This window comes from Cryptotermes secundus, unplaced genomic scaffold (genome assembly GCF_002891405.2).
Source record: "Cryptotermes secundus unplaced genomic scaffold, Csec_1.0 scaffold870, whole genome shotgun sequence".
NCBI classification, from domain to species: domain Eukaryota; kingdom Metazoa; phylum Arthropoda; class Insecta; order Blattodea; family Kalotermitidae; genus Cryptotermes; species Cryptotermes secundus.
The window spans coordinates 701,900-717,926 of record NW_019743163.1 but is presented as its reverse complement, the minus strand read 5'-3'; the positions used below and the strand labels follow the sequence as shown (position 1 = coordinate 717,926).

The following is a 16,027-nucleotide window of genomic DNA, read 5'->3' as shown; positions in this document are numbered from 1 at the left end:
GCTTTACGGGCTGGATGATCGAGGGGTCGGAGTTCGAGCCCGGTACGGTAAAGAATTTTCTTTTCTCAACGCAGTCCACACCGGCTCGGGGAAAAACAGCTGGGTGGAGAAGCTGACCATTCACGTCCGACTAGTACCGAGGTGGACCTACACACCTACTCCTCCATACGCCTTCATGGCGCAGTACTTAATTAATTAAGCACAGGGACAACTTTACCTTAGTAACTCAGACCACGCAGTGCCTAATGATTCCAGTGAGAGGGGACAACGAAATGGGAGGGTTCGTGAAGGAAATGACAGTGACAGAATCCAAGGAACTATCCTGGCATATGTCTGGAGGGACACAAACCTTAGTGTCCCGGGCGGGACTCGACCCGAGCGCCTCTGGAACAGAAGTCAGAAGCTTTTCCGATTGAGCCAATTTACCCGGTCGCGTTAATTGTATTTTGATTGCATTAGTAGTATTACTATGGATTTGTGGTCGACTCAGTTTCTAACAGAAATGAGTACCAGGGATCTTCGTGGGGGTAAAAGGCGGCCGGCGCGTAAGGCTGACAACCTCACCGCCATCTGTGAGCCGATTGTCTGGGAAATGTGGGATCCTCGACGTCTCACATCCCTATGGGTCTCCACGGTCTGTTAGAGCAATAGATTATTATTATATTATTTTTATTATTATTTTATCACACCTTGTGGCTGTTGTCTTTCTGCTTTCCTGTCTCCGTCGTGTGATTACCAGTATCTACACTGCATTTTGTCTGTAACTGGCCTTGTCATCTCTTGACTCGGCACGCAAATAAGAAAGAATTGAACTCATCTTGTATTACCCAGATTTGAGGATGCCGAACCAAATGGGTTTGTCACGTTTACGGTGCGAAGACAGACGGGTATATAAATTGAAGTTGAGATGCAGACAGATTGTGATAACACACCAGAGGCTGCGTTTAGAGGCGCCGCGACGAGTCGCTCTGTAACCGCTTGATGTCGGTTAGGCACATGTTCGCAATGTTTTTCTTTCTTGTGGTTACAGTACAGTCTGGGAGAAAGTAAAAATACGATAAAGGACTGCACTGTTCGTAATATCAGAATATCAGCGCGGTTCGAACTCAAATTTTCGCTGCCCAGCCTGTCTCTGTAATGACAGAGTTTCTCCAGTTCATTTCCAATTCTCCCGTTTTCCCATTATCCTTTTCTGCAGCTGAATGAGTCACGTGACTTGACAAGGCCGTATCGCTGTGCCGAAGATGATGAACAAGAACAGGATATCACCGATTGCGAACCGACAAATTAACCAACTAATTTCATTGAGCTCAGGAGTTCCATACTGCGTTCTCAAGTGACCGCAAGTGGGGCACGCGGTAGCGTTGTATGCTGCAAGCCGGAAGGTCGTGGAATCGATTCCCGATGAGGTCGTATTTTCAGTTCATCTAATTCTTCTATGGCCGTGAGGTCGACCCAGCATCTAACAGAAATGAGTACCAGGGATCTTCCTGGGTATAAAAGCAGGCCGGCGAGTAAAGCCGACAACTTCACCGCCATCTGTGAGCAGATTATCTAGAAAATGTGGGAGCCTCGACGTCTCACAACCTTCTGGGCCTGTTATAGGGATAGATTTACCTTTACCTTTTTACTAACGTCACCAGTTGACGGGATAACTGGCGCCTCACATCTTCTTTACTTTTTCCTTTCCTTTCTTGATTATTGCGAAACGTTTAGTGCAGGCCCTCAACACAGTCCACTCTGTGGATCCGGAGATGAAACATACAGACAGCAGCTAGGACCGGATTCACAATAACGCGGGCCCCGGGACAATCAAAATATGGATGCTGCTCTCAGTTACAACAGCTTTCGTTTGCAACATTTATGTTTTTCCCCTTGTTTCTTATAATAAATACAAGATAACATTTCATGATTTTAGAGAAGCAAATGTCTCAGTAAAATCTGCGAATTCTTTTTTCTGTTTTGCAAAGCCCCCAGTCTCCCCCCCCCTTTCAGTTACGCCCTGCACACGCCAGACAGACAGACAGACCTACATATTACGCTCAAATAACGAATAAAACTGAGGTCGATTAGTTGAAATGTGTCGTAACGGATACAGTTCAAAGCACCAACATCAGGACAAGGTCCTCCGAGCTCCAAAGGCCACGTCAGCCACTTCCTTGTAAACAACAGTGCTTATATTAGTGTTCAGGGTGGCTCTTACTGTAAGCTCGAATTGAGATTCTCGTAGCAGTGAGTGTGAAGGACTCTCTCCTGGGATGCAACGCCGCCTAGTACGGCCGAATGTCAACCGACGTTTCGGAGCAACATGTTGCCTCCATCTTCATGATAGAAGTTACAAGTCAAGCAAGAAACCACCACGAATCTAGTAGTAAGCAGAGTCAAGTCATAAAGCCAGTCTGGTTTCATACTAGGCTTATTCTTCAACTCTGAAGATGGAGGCGATATGTTACTCTGAAACGTCGGTTGATTTCAACCGGACTACACAGCATTATATTCCAGCAGACCGAAGTATTTTAATTGTAGAATTCCTACACACTGTTCAGAGAAGCATTTGGAACCCTTAGAGGGGGATCGGACAATCGCAGTCTCTCTCTACACGTGACGGCACAGCTAACAGTGCCATGTCGCGAGCAGAATTCCAAACAGAAATCCTAATATTTTAGATGACGAAAACCGTGAGCGCCTGTCCCTTTCAAGGTCGAAAATATTCTTTTCCCGCTCCGGAGAAACGTCGCTGTAACATCTTACTGATCCTCCGACTAACGCCTTCAAGTGGCACTTAACCATTTCCGAAATATGGGACACATAATTTTGTAGGAATATAAGAATTTCGCCCGGACAGAGACTTGAACCCTGGACTCTTAGGTTATAAGCCTAATGCTCTACCGACTGAGCTATCCGGGCTCACACAGAGATTATGCAGACATATGACAGGTTTTCTTCTGGCGTTCCGACAGTGGCGATCATGGTTTAATGAAAGCACTTTCACGGAGGGACTGAGGAAAACCACGAATACCTCCATGAGAAGAGCAGGTACCCAGGCCGAGATTCGAACCGGGAGCCTCCCGAATAAAAAGGTAGAGCGTTACCGCTGCGTCAACCGGCTCGATCAGGAAGTGTTCCAGAAACACTGACTTCGTCCATGGCTCCCGTTGTCAACCAACGAGCCGTGGAGACACGCGGAGAATGTATGTAAAGTCTGACGCAATCACATGTGGTGAGTTTCACGCTCCGCTCGCTTTATTATTGGCGAAATAATCCCCCGGTATCTACTGGGTGGGTCCCAGAGTCAGTTTGGATGTGGTGGTAGGAAGAAGAGTCCTTGTTGGAATCGAACCCTGATTGTCCAGCTCGTAGCCAGTCACGTTATGAACTATTCAGTCTTTTAGAAATGCATCTGCCAATTAATGAGTGTCTACTTAGCCGCGGAAGCGAATGGAAACACTTAAGCCGTTTGTCTTCTGAGCAATTATGGTCATTAATCCTTTAATGCCTGCCGGTCACGGTAGCCGAACGGTCTAAGGCATGCACTGTCTTCGCTCGCTTGGAAACCGGGATCGTGGGTTCGAATCCCACTCAGGGCATGGATGTTTAGTTTGTGTGTGTGCGTTTTTCTGTGTTTGTGTACAGGTAGAGGCCTTGAGACGAGCTGATCACCCGCCCAAGGAGTCCTACCGAATGTCTAAGATCTAGAAAAACCGAAGGTGAACGGAGAAGTTCATGGAGGTAGGCCTAGGCCCACTGGAGCTGTAGTGCCAAGGGAAAAAAATCCTTTAATGCCTAGTGGTTACTATATGTACCACCTGCTTTAACATACCAAGACTCTGCATTCTGCCCACAGAGTGTATCTGTGTGTTCCGTACGGTTCTCACAATAAACAGTGACTGTTTCCCTAAACAGCATTAACCGGTTGGGCTCTGTAGCGATGACGTAATGTTTCCTGTGAGGTGCGGACTGAATTGTTATATACACTGCATTCTGCCCACAGAGTGTATCTGTGTGTTCCGTGTGGTTCTCACAGTAAACAGCGACTGTTTCCCTAAACAGCAGTAACCGGTTGGGTTTTGTAGCGATGACGTAATGTTTCCTGTGAGGTGCGGACTGAATTCTTATATATACTGCATTTTGCCCACAGAGTGTATCTGTGTGTTCCGTACGGTTCTCACAGTAAACAGCGGCTGTTTCCTTAAACAGCAGTAACCGGTTGGGCTCTGTAGCGGAGACGTAATGTTTCCTGTGAGGTGCGGACTGAATTCTTATATATACTGCATTCTGCCCACAGAGTGTACCTGTGTGTTCAGCACGGTTCTCACAATAAACAGTGACTGTTTCCCTAAACAGCAGTAACCGGTTGGGCTTTGTAGCGGAGACGTAATATTTCCCGTGAGGTACGGAATGAATTCTTATATATACTGCATTCTGCCCACAGAGTGTGTCTGTGTGTTCCGTACGGTTCTCACAGTAAACAGCGGCTGTTTCCTTAAACAGCAGTAACCGGTTGGGCTCTGTAGCGATGACGTAATGTTTCCTGTGAGGTGCGGACTGAATTCTTATATATTCTGCATTTNGTTGGTACCCAATTCCACGTTGCACTGCATGCCTCACATGCAGCCCTCCCATTGTTAACATCAAAATTTCGCCTCAATATAGCCCTCCCAACGTTAGCAAAAACAAACAAACAAAAATCAGATTATATGCTCTATCTTTACCAGAAGGACAAGCGGGCACTGCCTGGGAACCTTCAAATCTGAAATATAGTTTCTTTCCCCCCCCCGCCCCCAATGTAGGGTCTCTCACTACGCCCACCACTTCTTCTCTCTCTCTCTCTCTCTCTCTCTCTCACAGAGTGTGTCTGTATGTTCCGTACGGTTCTCACAGTAAACAGCGGCTGTTTCCTTAAACAGCAGTAACCGGTTGGGCTCTGTAGAGGAGACGTAATGTTTCCTGTGAGGTGCGGACTGAATTCTTATATATACTGCATTCTGCCCACAGAGTGTGTCTGTATGTTCCTTACGGTTCTCACAGTAAACAGCGACTGTTTCCCTAAACAGCATTAACCGGTTGGGCTTTGTAGCGGAGACGGGGTGTTTCATGTGAGGTACGAACTGGATTTATATATATTAATCAGAAGAAATCCGATCTTTACAGGGTTAATGCACATTAAATTCGCCGCCCCTCCGCTCAAATCCCTCGTGGCCAAGGTTCACTCACAGGCTGCACACCGCACGAACATTGTTCACCTCCTCAACACACCTTGATACTGTCGTCGTTTGTGTGTCCCACATTACGACGGATTTCGCTTTTCCTAGATTGGACGGCCAGGAGAGCTCGGGGTTTGATTCCTGGCAAGGGCAAGAGATCTTTTCTCTATTCCACAGCGTCCAGACTGGCTCAGGGACCTAACTCAGTCTCCTACACAGAATCTACCCGGGGTAGAGCGGCCGGGGCGTGAAGCTGACCACTCACTTCAAGAGTTCAAGAACGCGGGAGCTCCACTCCCCGTAAGTCTTCATGGTTTAGTGCTTAATTAATTAAGCACAGGGACAACTTTACATTTTCCCCATAGATTGAGAAGGGGGATAGCCTAGTCAGTACAGTGACCGGGGAATTAGGGCAGAGTTTCTTCTTCGTCAGGGTTCACACCCGCCCTGGGGCCCCTCCAGTCTCTAAGCCAATGGAAACAGAGGGTTCCTTACTCGGGTCTAAAGTGGGCCCGGGCGACGCTTACAAGGAGCGTCACAAAACTTGGTTAATAAACGCCCAATTTGTGAGATAAGAGGTTCTCGCAGCGGTCACTATGAAGATTATTGTGTCTCTTAGCCTGAAGATGGAGGGACCTCGTTCCTCCGAAACGTTGGTAAGCATCTAGCTCACTACAAGGCTATAAACGAAGGACAGGCGTCCTGGACGCACATGTTGAGGGCCGTAACCGAATAGGCAGAGGCTGGACAGAACGACTCAGTGCAGGCAGCCCGCTGCCAACTCAATGTAGCTGAGCCCTTCTTGAGAAGTCGCCAGTCGTGCACATACTCAGGAACATCTCAACATTTTATGGAACCCGAAGGTTCATTACAGCGTTCACAAGAGCCCTCCACTGGTCCCTATCCTGAACCAGATTGATCCAGTTCATACCATCCCATTCTACCTAAGATCCATTTTAATATAATCCACCCACTTACGTCTTGGTCTTCCTAGTGGTCCCTTTCCTTCTGACATTCCCACCAGAATCTTACATGCATTCCTCTTCTCCCCCATTTGTGCTACATGTCCCGCCCATCTCATCCTTCATTGACTTGGCCATTCTAATTATACTTGGCGAAGAGTACAAGTTATTAAGTTCCGCGACAGATGTTCTGCAGTATGTAGAGACCAATATCACGAATTGCTTTACTCAGTTAATGTGGGATTGAAGGCATGCAGTTGGCCTTGGACTTTATTAAGCATCAGTTTACAAGACGTGTGGGGGAGTGGAAGTACAGCTCCACGCACACTACAACTCGGCACAAATGCAGACGAGTGGTTAACTCACTCCCCGGCTGCCTCACGCCTCGGGGAATCCCCCCGGTACCCACTGCAGAACCCCAGAATCACTCTGGACGCGGCGGTGGAGAAATAATTGCTTTGGCCCTGCCGGTAGTCGAACCACGATACCTGGTTGCTATGCCGGCTGAGCCAACTGCACCTTTCAGACACTGGACTCTGTTCTTCCAAATGACGATCGAATTTCCGGTAACTCGAGTTCTGGTCTGTTCATCTCCCACATGCAAAGCAGCCACATACCGCAGCAAAGAAGGTGTCTGCTGGCGACTACGTCATGAGGCTTTAACCAGTAACACATTTCAGTAATCGCTACCGTGTTCGGATGACGCAATGTCCATTGCATCATGCTCAAGATAAGTCGTTCCACGTCTGGCCTGGAAGAAGCAGAGGGACAGTGGAGTTCGATTTCTGTCGGTTGTAGTGGCCTGAAGCCAAGCGGGACTCCGCGAGCTCTAGCCCCAGCTAATGCCAAAACAACAAAATGTATTATCTGCACAATGTAGGCCAAATGAGGACTGACCCATTATTCAGAGCCCCTACGCACGGAGACACATTTGCGGAGTCCCTTTTCCTACTGACCACTTCCCTAGCACCATGAGACAAAATCATCTAGCCTGTCACCAAGAAATCTGACTGCACCCCCAAAATCACTGCTGTCTTCTAGTGTCAGAGGTTTCATATGACACAATGTCAGGGGGGGGTTAAGGGGTGGGGGTCCACAGAACACAAATGTAATTCTCATAATTTGTTTACACATTTGCTTTTAAAAAATCACGGAAAGTTAGTTTGTATTTTTAGTTATAAGAAATAAGAGCAAAAACAAAATTATCGTAACGAAAATTTGCTGTTAGTGATTGGGGCCTCCCCAGTTTGGCTGCTCCGAGGCCGCGAACCCAAGCCGGCTCACTGTGCAGATGTGATCCTGGCTGTGCAGACGGTGAGCAAACGGATAACTAACTACATGGAACTGAACCTTTCATCACAAGCCGCCAGTTGTGCAGCTATTCAAGCACTTCACAACATTTCATGGAACCCGAAGATTCATTACCTTGTTCACAAGAGCCCTACACCGTTCCCTATCCTCGGCCAGATCAACCCAGTCCATACTACGCCATCCCATATTAGATCCATTTTAATATTATCCACTCACCTACGTCTTGGCGTTCCTAGTGGTCTTTTTCCTTCTGGCTTTGCCATCAATGTCGTAACCATAAAACAAACTCTGTGGCTTTAGTTCGCAAGTGAACTACTTGTATACCGTCCGAGCGACCGCCGCTTGTCGGAGAAGTTAGTGCCAACTTTAACGCGTAGAGGGTGTCATGTGGTCAGTGCAACTAATCCCCACGGCCGTTAATTTCGGTTTTCTAGTAACCATAGCAATCAAAATTGTCTTCCTGTGTCCTTTGTGGCAGTCGAACTAGTAGTTTGGATTCCATTTCTTACAGAGCAATGAGATTAGCAAGAAATGCTTCCGCTCGTGTAACACACAGATGGATACAATCTAGGATCTGACGTTCTTACGAAATAAGAACATGCTAATTATATGCTGCTTGTCAGTCTTTCAAGGCAGCTTAGATAAAACTGTTAATCGGGATTTCAAAACACGAAGATATGCACGATGCAAATAAAACGTCTTGACGGTGTCCGTCCACAGTTTTAGCAAATCGCTAGTACGATATTATATAAGCACAGGTCTTGCACACAGACAGGAAGTTGTATTTCGGGCTGGACGCTGAGTTCATGTCTCCCAGCAGGCAGTCCCCGGGCCTGGGACCCACAGGACACACGACTCTCTCCAGCTAACGAACTGACTCCACGGAGCCGAGCCCTTCTTGAGAAGCCGCCAGTCGCTCAGCTACTCAAGAACTTGCCAGCATTTTATGGAACCTGAAGGTTCATTACCGTGTTCACAAGAGGCCCTCCACTGGTCTATCTACTCCACGAAAGGTCGACGTGTGACATATACCGTATGCTCTAGAGATGTCGAGAGGAAAGACAGGCATGGATGGCCTTACCATTATGAGTTCAGTTTATATTCGCTTTGTGCATGGATTTGAGGTTCTCACAACGGCGAATAAACCAAGGAAGAAGTAAGCAAGACTGGTTCCTTGTTTGGCTTGCTGTTCAGCCTTGAAGAAGGAGGCAGTAAGTTACAGCGATCTGCTGAACTGCAGAATGTTGCAAGTGCATAGCTCTGAGGCCAAGCCCGAACCGCATCAGCACAACGGCGCCAATGTTACACCGAGCGGGTTGGTGTGAGCTGCGGATCGAATCTCGCCAGGGACACCAACAATCCTAATGAAACTTTCATGATTGGCCTCAGTTCTGCCAGACACATGCTGAAATAATCTTCTACGACACGAACTCCTTCTTCACAATCCCTTCCAATTCAGCATTAATCAGTAATCCTGCCAATCGTCGCTATGTAGTCCAGATACAACGTCGTGAAATAATCAACTGTGATCTTCTGGGATATGATCCCGTGCAGTTTTGTAGTGGTACCCAACTATACGAAATAATCTGTCAGCACCATCTTCAGGGTAGAATTGAATTGTTTAGAACTTGAATATGAGGTAATGCGTTCCTCCTTGCTAACCACCTTCCAGACTACACAGTGGCATAAGTAAAAAAACCACAATTTTAAAGCCTCGAATATTTTTAGCCGAACGTGGCCTATTGATGGCGGGTCAGTGTATACGTACACTAATGTGAGAAACAAGAACTGGAAGTAAAAGCTTGCATACACCAACTGAGAGACACTGTTGTGGCCGAAGGGACAATATTGAAAAGTCTATCAGATCAATAGACCCTATGATGCGAAGATATAAACTGCACTGAACTGATTCAGGACATGGTGAACACGGTGATAAGGTTAAGAAATCTCTTTGTACCCTACAACAAATATTTGAGAGACGGAATTTGCGAAGTGCTGTCAGGACTCTAAGAACGACCGCAGTGACACGAACAGTGAGCTCTTTATGGGGCGCCCTATGCCTTCCTTCGGGTGGAAGTCAGTAGGATCCTTGTCCGCAGCCTCCTGCAATGGGCTCCAGGCAGCTTTTACAGAGACACAAAAAACACCACAGCTGTGCCTCTGGAGCCCCATCTGTGTCACTGTCTGGGAAACCGCGGGCCGAGTCGCCTCCTCTAAATTCGTCAAGCAGAAGGCTGTTGGGGCCATATTAGGGGCGCAGGTGCGCCAAACATGGCCTTGTTTCGACTTCTGTGCCCTTCCATACACGGGTGGCACAAGCAGACTGGTTTATAGCCGATTCAGCTGTTACAGTCCAGATGAGGGCTACTGGTATTCAAGCATAAAGAGTAAATAAGATGAAGTCGCTGTGACGCCGTGTAGTGCTGTAGCAGTAGTTTGATGCTTGTTCTTGCTTATTGTTTACTTAGCATATCTTCGAGTCTGAGGATGGAAGCAGTACGTTCTTCCGAAACGTTGGTGAGCTTCTACTGGTCTGCACGGTGTTACATCCCAAACATAGTCATAGCTTTCAGAACCTCGAATCCAACAGATATAAAATCCATGTTTTGTTACCCATATCAGCTGCGGAGGCACGCGGTAGCATAGTTGGTTGAGGCACTACGCTACAAGCCGGAAGGAGGCGGGTTCGATTCCCGATGAAGTCATTGGATTTTTCAATTGACCTAATCCCAGCTGCACTATGGCCCTGGGGTCGACTCAGCCTCTCACAGAAATGAGTACCAGAAATCTTCCAGGGGGGTAAAGCAGCCGGCACGTAAGGCTGACAACCTCACAGCCATCTATCAGCCGATTGTCTAGAAAATGTGGGAGCCTCGACGTCTCACAACTCTATGGGCCTCCACGGCCTGTTACAGGGGTAGCTTTACCTTTTTGTCAGTTGCATACAAATATGCACATTGGGTGCATGTTTGCCTAGGGGCGGCCGCATCCCTGTGAACCACCCTGCTAGTCTGTCTTCACACACGAAGCCATTCTCGAAACTCTGGACGTATTTTCACGAGATGTTGTGTTGCGCAGTTTACTCTAGATTTGCCGCTATATTCCAAATTTTATATAAAATCGGACAACAATGACGGACACTTCACGTCAAGACGTCTGCGAGTTTCAAGCTTAACTCGCGCCCCGGCCGCATTACCCACGGGACGGGAGGTTGGATAGGTTGGACATTCTAGTGGGGGGGGGGGAAAGAAATGTCTTGCCCCAGCCGGAAATCGAACCCCGTCCGTCCAACCAGTAGCCCATCGTTATACAGACTGAGCTATCCCGACTCCCAGAACCAGTCGGTATAACACACAAATCCACTTTACCGTAAACGTGCAGGTAGACCTTACCAAGTAAGTGACCAGTTTGTAGCTGCAGTGACATTACTCGTTTGTTTGCGAAGTGACGGCGTCTTCCGTCTCGTCTGCTTTGCTACAACCCCTAAACAAGACAGAAGCATTTAGTACACAAGCCACCCTTTAAGTGTAGACCCATTTTAGAATCAGGTTTCTAAGAATATATACAAGCCGAAAACTCTCGCAGAAAAGAAGGGGACATGTAGCACTCATCTGAACGCTGCTTCACAAAGGAGGAAGGAAAAAAGTTATCCGTGTAACAGGCCATGAAGGCCCATAGGGCTGTGAGACGTTGAGGGTCCCACATTATCTAGACAATCGGCTCAAAGATGGCGGTAAGGTTGTCAGCCTTACGCGCCGGCCGCGTTTTACTCCCCAGAAAAATTATTTAATTCCTGGTACTCATTTCTGTTAGAGGTTGAGTCGACCCCAGGACCATAGTGCTGCCGGAAGGATTAGGTCAAACGTATCTCTGATCCCTATATGCAGTCTCTTTTACCTGAAGCACTACTTCGCGGGCGTCCAGAGTTCGTTACTTTACGAATGCATCGCTTCTATTCTCAATTAGAGACAAAACTTAATGGACAAATTATCAAGTTAAGAGTATTATCCCCTAGGATGTGACGCCGTGTAGTCCGGTAGAAATTCGCAGAGCTCTGCTTGCCTCCTTCTTCATGCCGGTTACATTCTTGACTTTAGATAACGCGTTTCTCCGAAACGTCGAGCATATCGCGTCACATACCATCAGACATAGTCTCAGCTGTAAGAACTTCAGACATTGGCCTAGGAACATCTCCGGAGGACTTCGAAACGCGGCTGAATTTTAAAATGATTTTTACGAGTGACCAACTACGCTTAACGCTAAATCCGAGTTCATTAGTTGCCCGATCTAACGCAAAACTACTTTCACCCACTCGCCTTCATACCGTCACTCAATTTGCATTTTGTCATAAATCATTCTCTAGTTTATCGAAAGCAAATTATCGCCTCGTTATAAGATTATTTCCGACAAACTTCACAATCAACTGTTGTTGCAGGAAGACATGTCCTTCACTCGTCATTCCATTGTTGCAACCAAACCTTACATTCGCTTGCAATAAACAAGTCCCTCCCTTACTCTCCTTCTGGAGCCAGGATACCTCTGTTGGTATAGCGACTGGCTACGGGCTGGACGTGAGGAGCCAGGATAGCTCTCTTGGTATAGCGACTGGCTACGGGCTGGACGCCATGAAGGCGTATAGAGGAGTGGATGTATAGATCCACATTTTCTTGACTTCAGTACTAGCTCGAGGTGAGTGGTCAGCTTCACGCCCTTGCCGCTTTACCCTCGGGGGAAGAGCCCCCGGTACCCATTGAATAGGAGACTGGGTGGGCCCCAGAGCCGGTCTGGAAAACGTGGAGAAGAGAAAATTCTGACCCTACCGTGACTCGAACTCCAACCTCTCCGTCGTCCAGCCAGTAGCCAGTCGCTATACCGACAGTTCCTAAAAGTTTAATCTTTTCCATACGGTTCGATCCCCGATGAGGTCATTGGATTTTTCCACTGACCTAACTCTTCCAGCCGCACTATGGCTCTGGGGTCGACTCAGCCTCTAACAGAAATGAGTACCAGGAATCTTCCTGGGGCGAAAGGGCGGCCGGCGCGTAAGGCTGACAACCTCACCGCCATCTGTGAGTCGACTGTCAAGCAAATATGGGAGCCTCGACGTCTCACAGCCCTAGGGGGTTCCATGGCCTGTTACAGGGATAGATTTGCCTTTTTACCTTTTGCCATACAGTGACATGTAGACCCATTGCCAAGTAACAGCTGTGCAAACAGGAGGCAGGAAAACAGTCGTTGCTAGGGAACAGCTCTGTGGACACGATGTTTTCCCGACGACAGAACACGCAAAAGTGGAAGAGACATTTTCTGTGCGGTCCATATCGGGGATATATAACGAGGACTGTTTGGGTCCCACTGTAAAAGAATGTAAAGTTATCCCTGTAACAGGCCGTCGAGGTCTATAGGGTTGTGAGATGTTGAGGCTCCGACATTTTCTAGAAAATCGGCTCATAGATGGTGGTGATGTCAGCTTTACGCGCCGGCCGCCCTTTACTCCGAAGAAGATTCCTGGTATTCATTTCTGTTAGAGACCGAGTCGACCCCAAGACCACAGGGCGACTTGAAGGATTAGGCCGATTATGTTATTACGAAAATAATTTCTGTTGCTTCGCATTCGGAATGATTCGGGTCGAAATTTCGGCCCGGAGATCGGCAATCCTGAGTGAGGTTTCACGTAGTTTTCCTCAGTTTCTTCAGGAAAATACCAGGAGAGTCTACGACCGTTTCGTTCCGTATCTTACATTTCATTATTCACAATCGCCTTATCGTCTGAGAGTCTGTAATCCCAGGTACCGCAATTGTCATCAAATAATCTAAGGATAAACGAGTAAGAGTTCGCGGTCGTAATGATTTATAGTGGAAAATTACTTCCTCGCATTAAAATTCCAGAAACAGGAGGTAGGAGCTGCCTCTCACAAGGACAGCTGTCGCAGTTCTCTTGGAGGAAGAGGGGTTTAGCTGGAGAGAAAGTTAGCACCGCACAAGGTATGAGAAATTCACTTCTTGCTTACGTAGATGTAACAGTTCCGGGAACAGGCGTGTCAGAAGAAGAACAGTTCCTTTCCTATCCTTTCGGCTGCAAACCGGTTTGTGGGACTACCTGCAACCAACCAGGCCAGCGTTTACAGTGTCTTCAAGTACAGCAGGCTATACGTAAACCTATCACTGAGCTTAATTGAGTACACGTCACGAACTCATATGGGGGAGTGGAGGTACAACTGAGTCATTCTTAACCCCTGCACGAGATGAAGGCGAGTGGTCAGCTTCACGCCCTTGCCGCTTTACCCCCGTACCCATTGGCTAGTCGGCTGGGTTAGTCCCTAGAACCGTCCTGGATACTGAGGAGTATAATTTTTTTTTCTCCAACCGGGAACTGAATGCCAGCCCGTACGTCGTCCCTACAAAGGCCGAGCTAACCTGGCTCCTTATTCGACTAACACAGTTGAAAAAGCGACGTTAAATGAAGATTCAGTGTGAAGACCCCACAATGATGTTCTGCAATGCCGTTGGGGGGTAGGGGTGATTGATGAGGGCATGAGATGTAGGTGCTAAGAAACGGGCTCAGTCAGCTCCTGACGTCGAAAAGGGTACACAGACCCACAAATGACGGATTAACCTACTTAACGTTGCTTCAATCTGCAGGGCGTAGAGTAATCATGTCAAACTCAACTTGTACAGAGGGCCACCTCAGCCCTATAAATAATAGTCCAGGGCCGCACTTCAAAATAGAAATATACATTAGATTTTGATACAAGGAAATTTAATTCTATTTATTATTTAGGAATAATTTCAATATAATTACCTAAAGTGGAACACTTATATTTTGTCCACAAATCAAACATGTAATTTTACTTTCTATTTCACAACAGAAATAAGCGATTTCCCATTTTTCTTGAAATACACGGCGCTCACTTTCAATAGTTCTTTTTTTGCTGCCTGAATTTTTTGAAAGCGACACTGCCCTTTAAAAATTACTGTACATATACAAGAAAACTCGTAGTTGATAATTTAATGTTTAATTATAACCTTTATACGTTCATCACAATGTAACATCAGCACCTGTCGCTGTGTGAAAATGAACTGAATGACAATGTACAAGAGACTACCGGACTAGTAGGAAGGTGTACCTTGTCTCAATGGTCATAAAAGTGAAAGTTTGCTAGCAGCCCCTTAGACAATGGCTGGGGGTTGCAAGCTAGTTTTGAAGGTAGAAATCCCTTGCACTTGTCTGTCAGTTGCCACCCTCCCTGCATTCTTACTACGCCTCCAAAAGGGATTCTTGGAAATACTTGGGGCGGTGAGGCTGTGCGGCTTTTAGTGCATTACCCTTCTGAAATACAATAGTTTGTCCTTCACGAACTTTACAAACCGTTAGTTGGACAAACCCTTCTGCAATTCTCAGAATCACTTTTCCTGCAGCCTGCTAATTTATGTCTGCGTGAGACTTCTTGTCTTCTGGTCTGTTGGGAAATTGTCTTTACAAAAAATATTTCTACTAAAATTTTAATATCGATTTTAATATCAATTAGCTCTAAAAGTTGAGGGGCCACACTTTGTGGCTATGGGGGCCGCATGTTTGACACGGCTGCCGTAGAGCCACAGAGGGGCCTACACTGTGACACAATAAGCAAGCACATCGAAGAAAGGCCAACCGTCACGAGCCGTCTAGCAGATGTCGTCGCTCTGGACACCGTTCTCACCATACCCCGTATGACGTCACACTGAACAAATTTCCTTATTAAGAAGATAGCTCTTTGTTAACAGGCTGAATTAGCTGCATGAGATGGGGCCTGATTTGAACGTATTCACTCTGGCTTGTCATTGCAGCTAAGGCAGCATGTACACAGGAGATAAGGAGGCTGAACTGAAGGGTCTACACTTGTGGTCCCAAAAGAAAAGGAGATGTAGCAGGACCGAGGAGTGGATGTAGAATATCTGTTAACTTCCGATGTATGGTGAAAGGCTCTTTGCGATCGGCTACAGTAAGTTGGCAGCAGTGGTTATGTGATCAAATAATTACAGAGTTCCAGTCGCGTTAAACACATCTCGCATACCGACATTATGTTTGTGGACGTTACCCATCTTCCTGTTTTTATCTAACACACCGTCCTCTCTGTGTTTCAAAGCAACGTTTCGGAGACAGGATTCCGTATCCTTCGGAAACATAATATTTATACTAATGCATCATCGTCACAAATTTTTAGACCTTCTTTACATCTTACACACTTCTAACAAAGGATAAGCGACACTCCTTCGGGGTCCTCGGTAGTATAGTGGTTAGTATCCCCGTCTGTCACGCGGGAGACCGGGGTTCGATTCCCCGCCGGGGAGGTATAATTTTATAATTCATACGCAGAAGTGTGCTTTCTCCGCGTAGGACAGGTTGCTTTCCTCGTCCATGTTGCAGCATATCTATTTTTGCTAGCCAAAACTTCAAGCCAGGAACATCATTCAATTTAAGAAAGCAAAAAGTTCGCAGTTGTAAAATTGAAAGGTGGAGATGTGGATTCGAATAACGTCCAAGAACTCTACCGGAATTCAAAACAAAGA

At 46.8% G+C, this 16,027-nt stretch overlaps 2 non-coding genes across 2 annotated transcripts; one reads left to right on the top strand and one right to left on the bottom strand.

Moving 5' to 3' along the window:
• Positions 1–2,834: 2,834 nt before the first annotated feature.
• Trnai-uau lies at positions 2,835–2,907 on the bottom strand. The gene has a single exon. It is a non-coding gene; the product is annotated as a tRNA-Ile (tRNA).
• A 12,829-nt stretch (positions 2,908–15,736) lies between these two features.
• On the top strand, positions 15,737–15,808 carry Trnad-guc. Its single transcript has one exon. It is a non-coding gene; the product is annotated as a tRNA-Asp (tRNA).
• Positions 15,809–16,027: the final 219 nt, after the last annotated feature.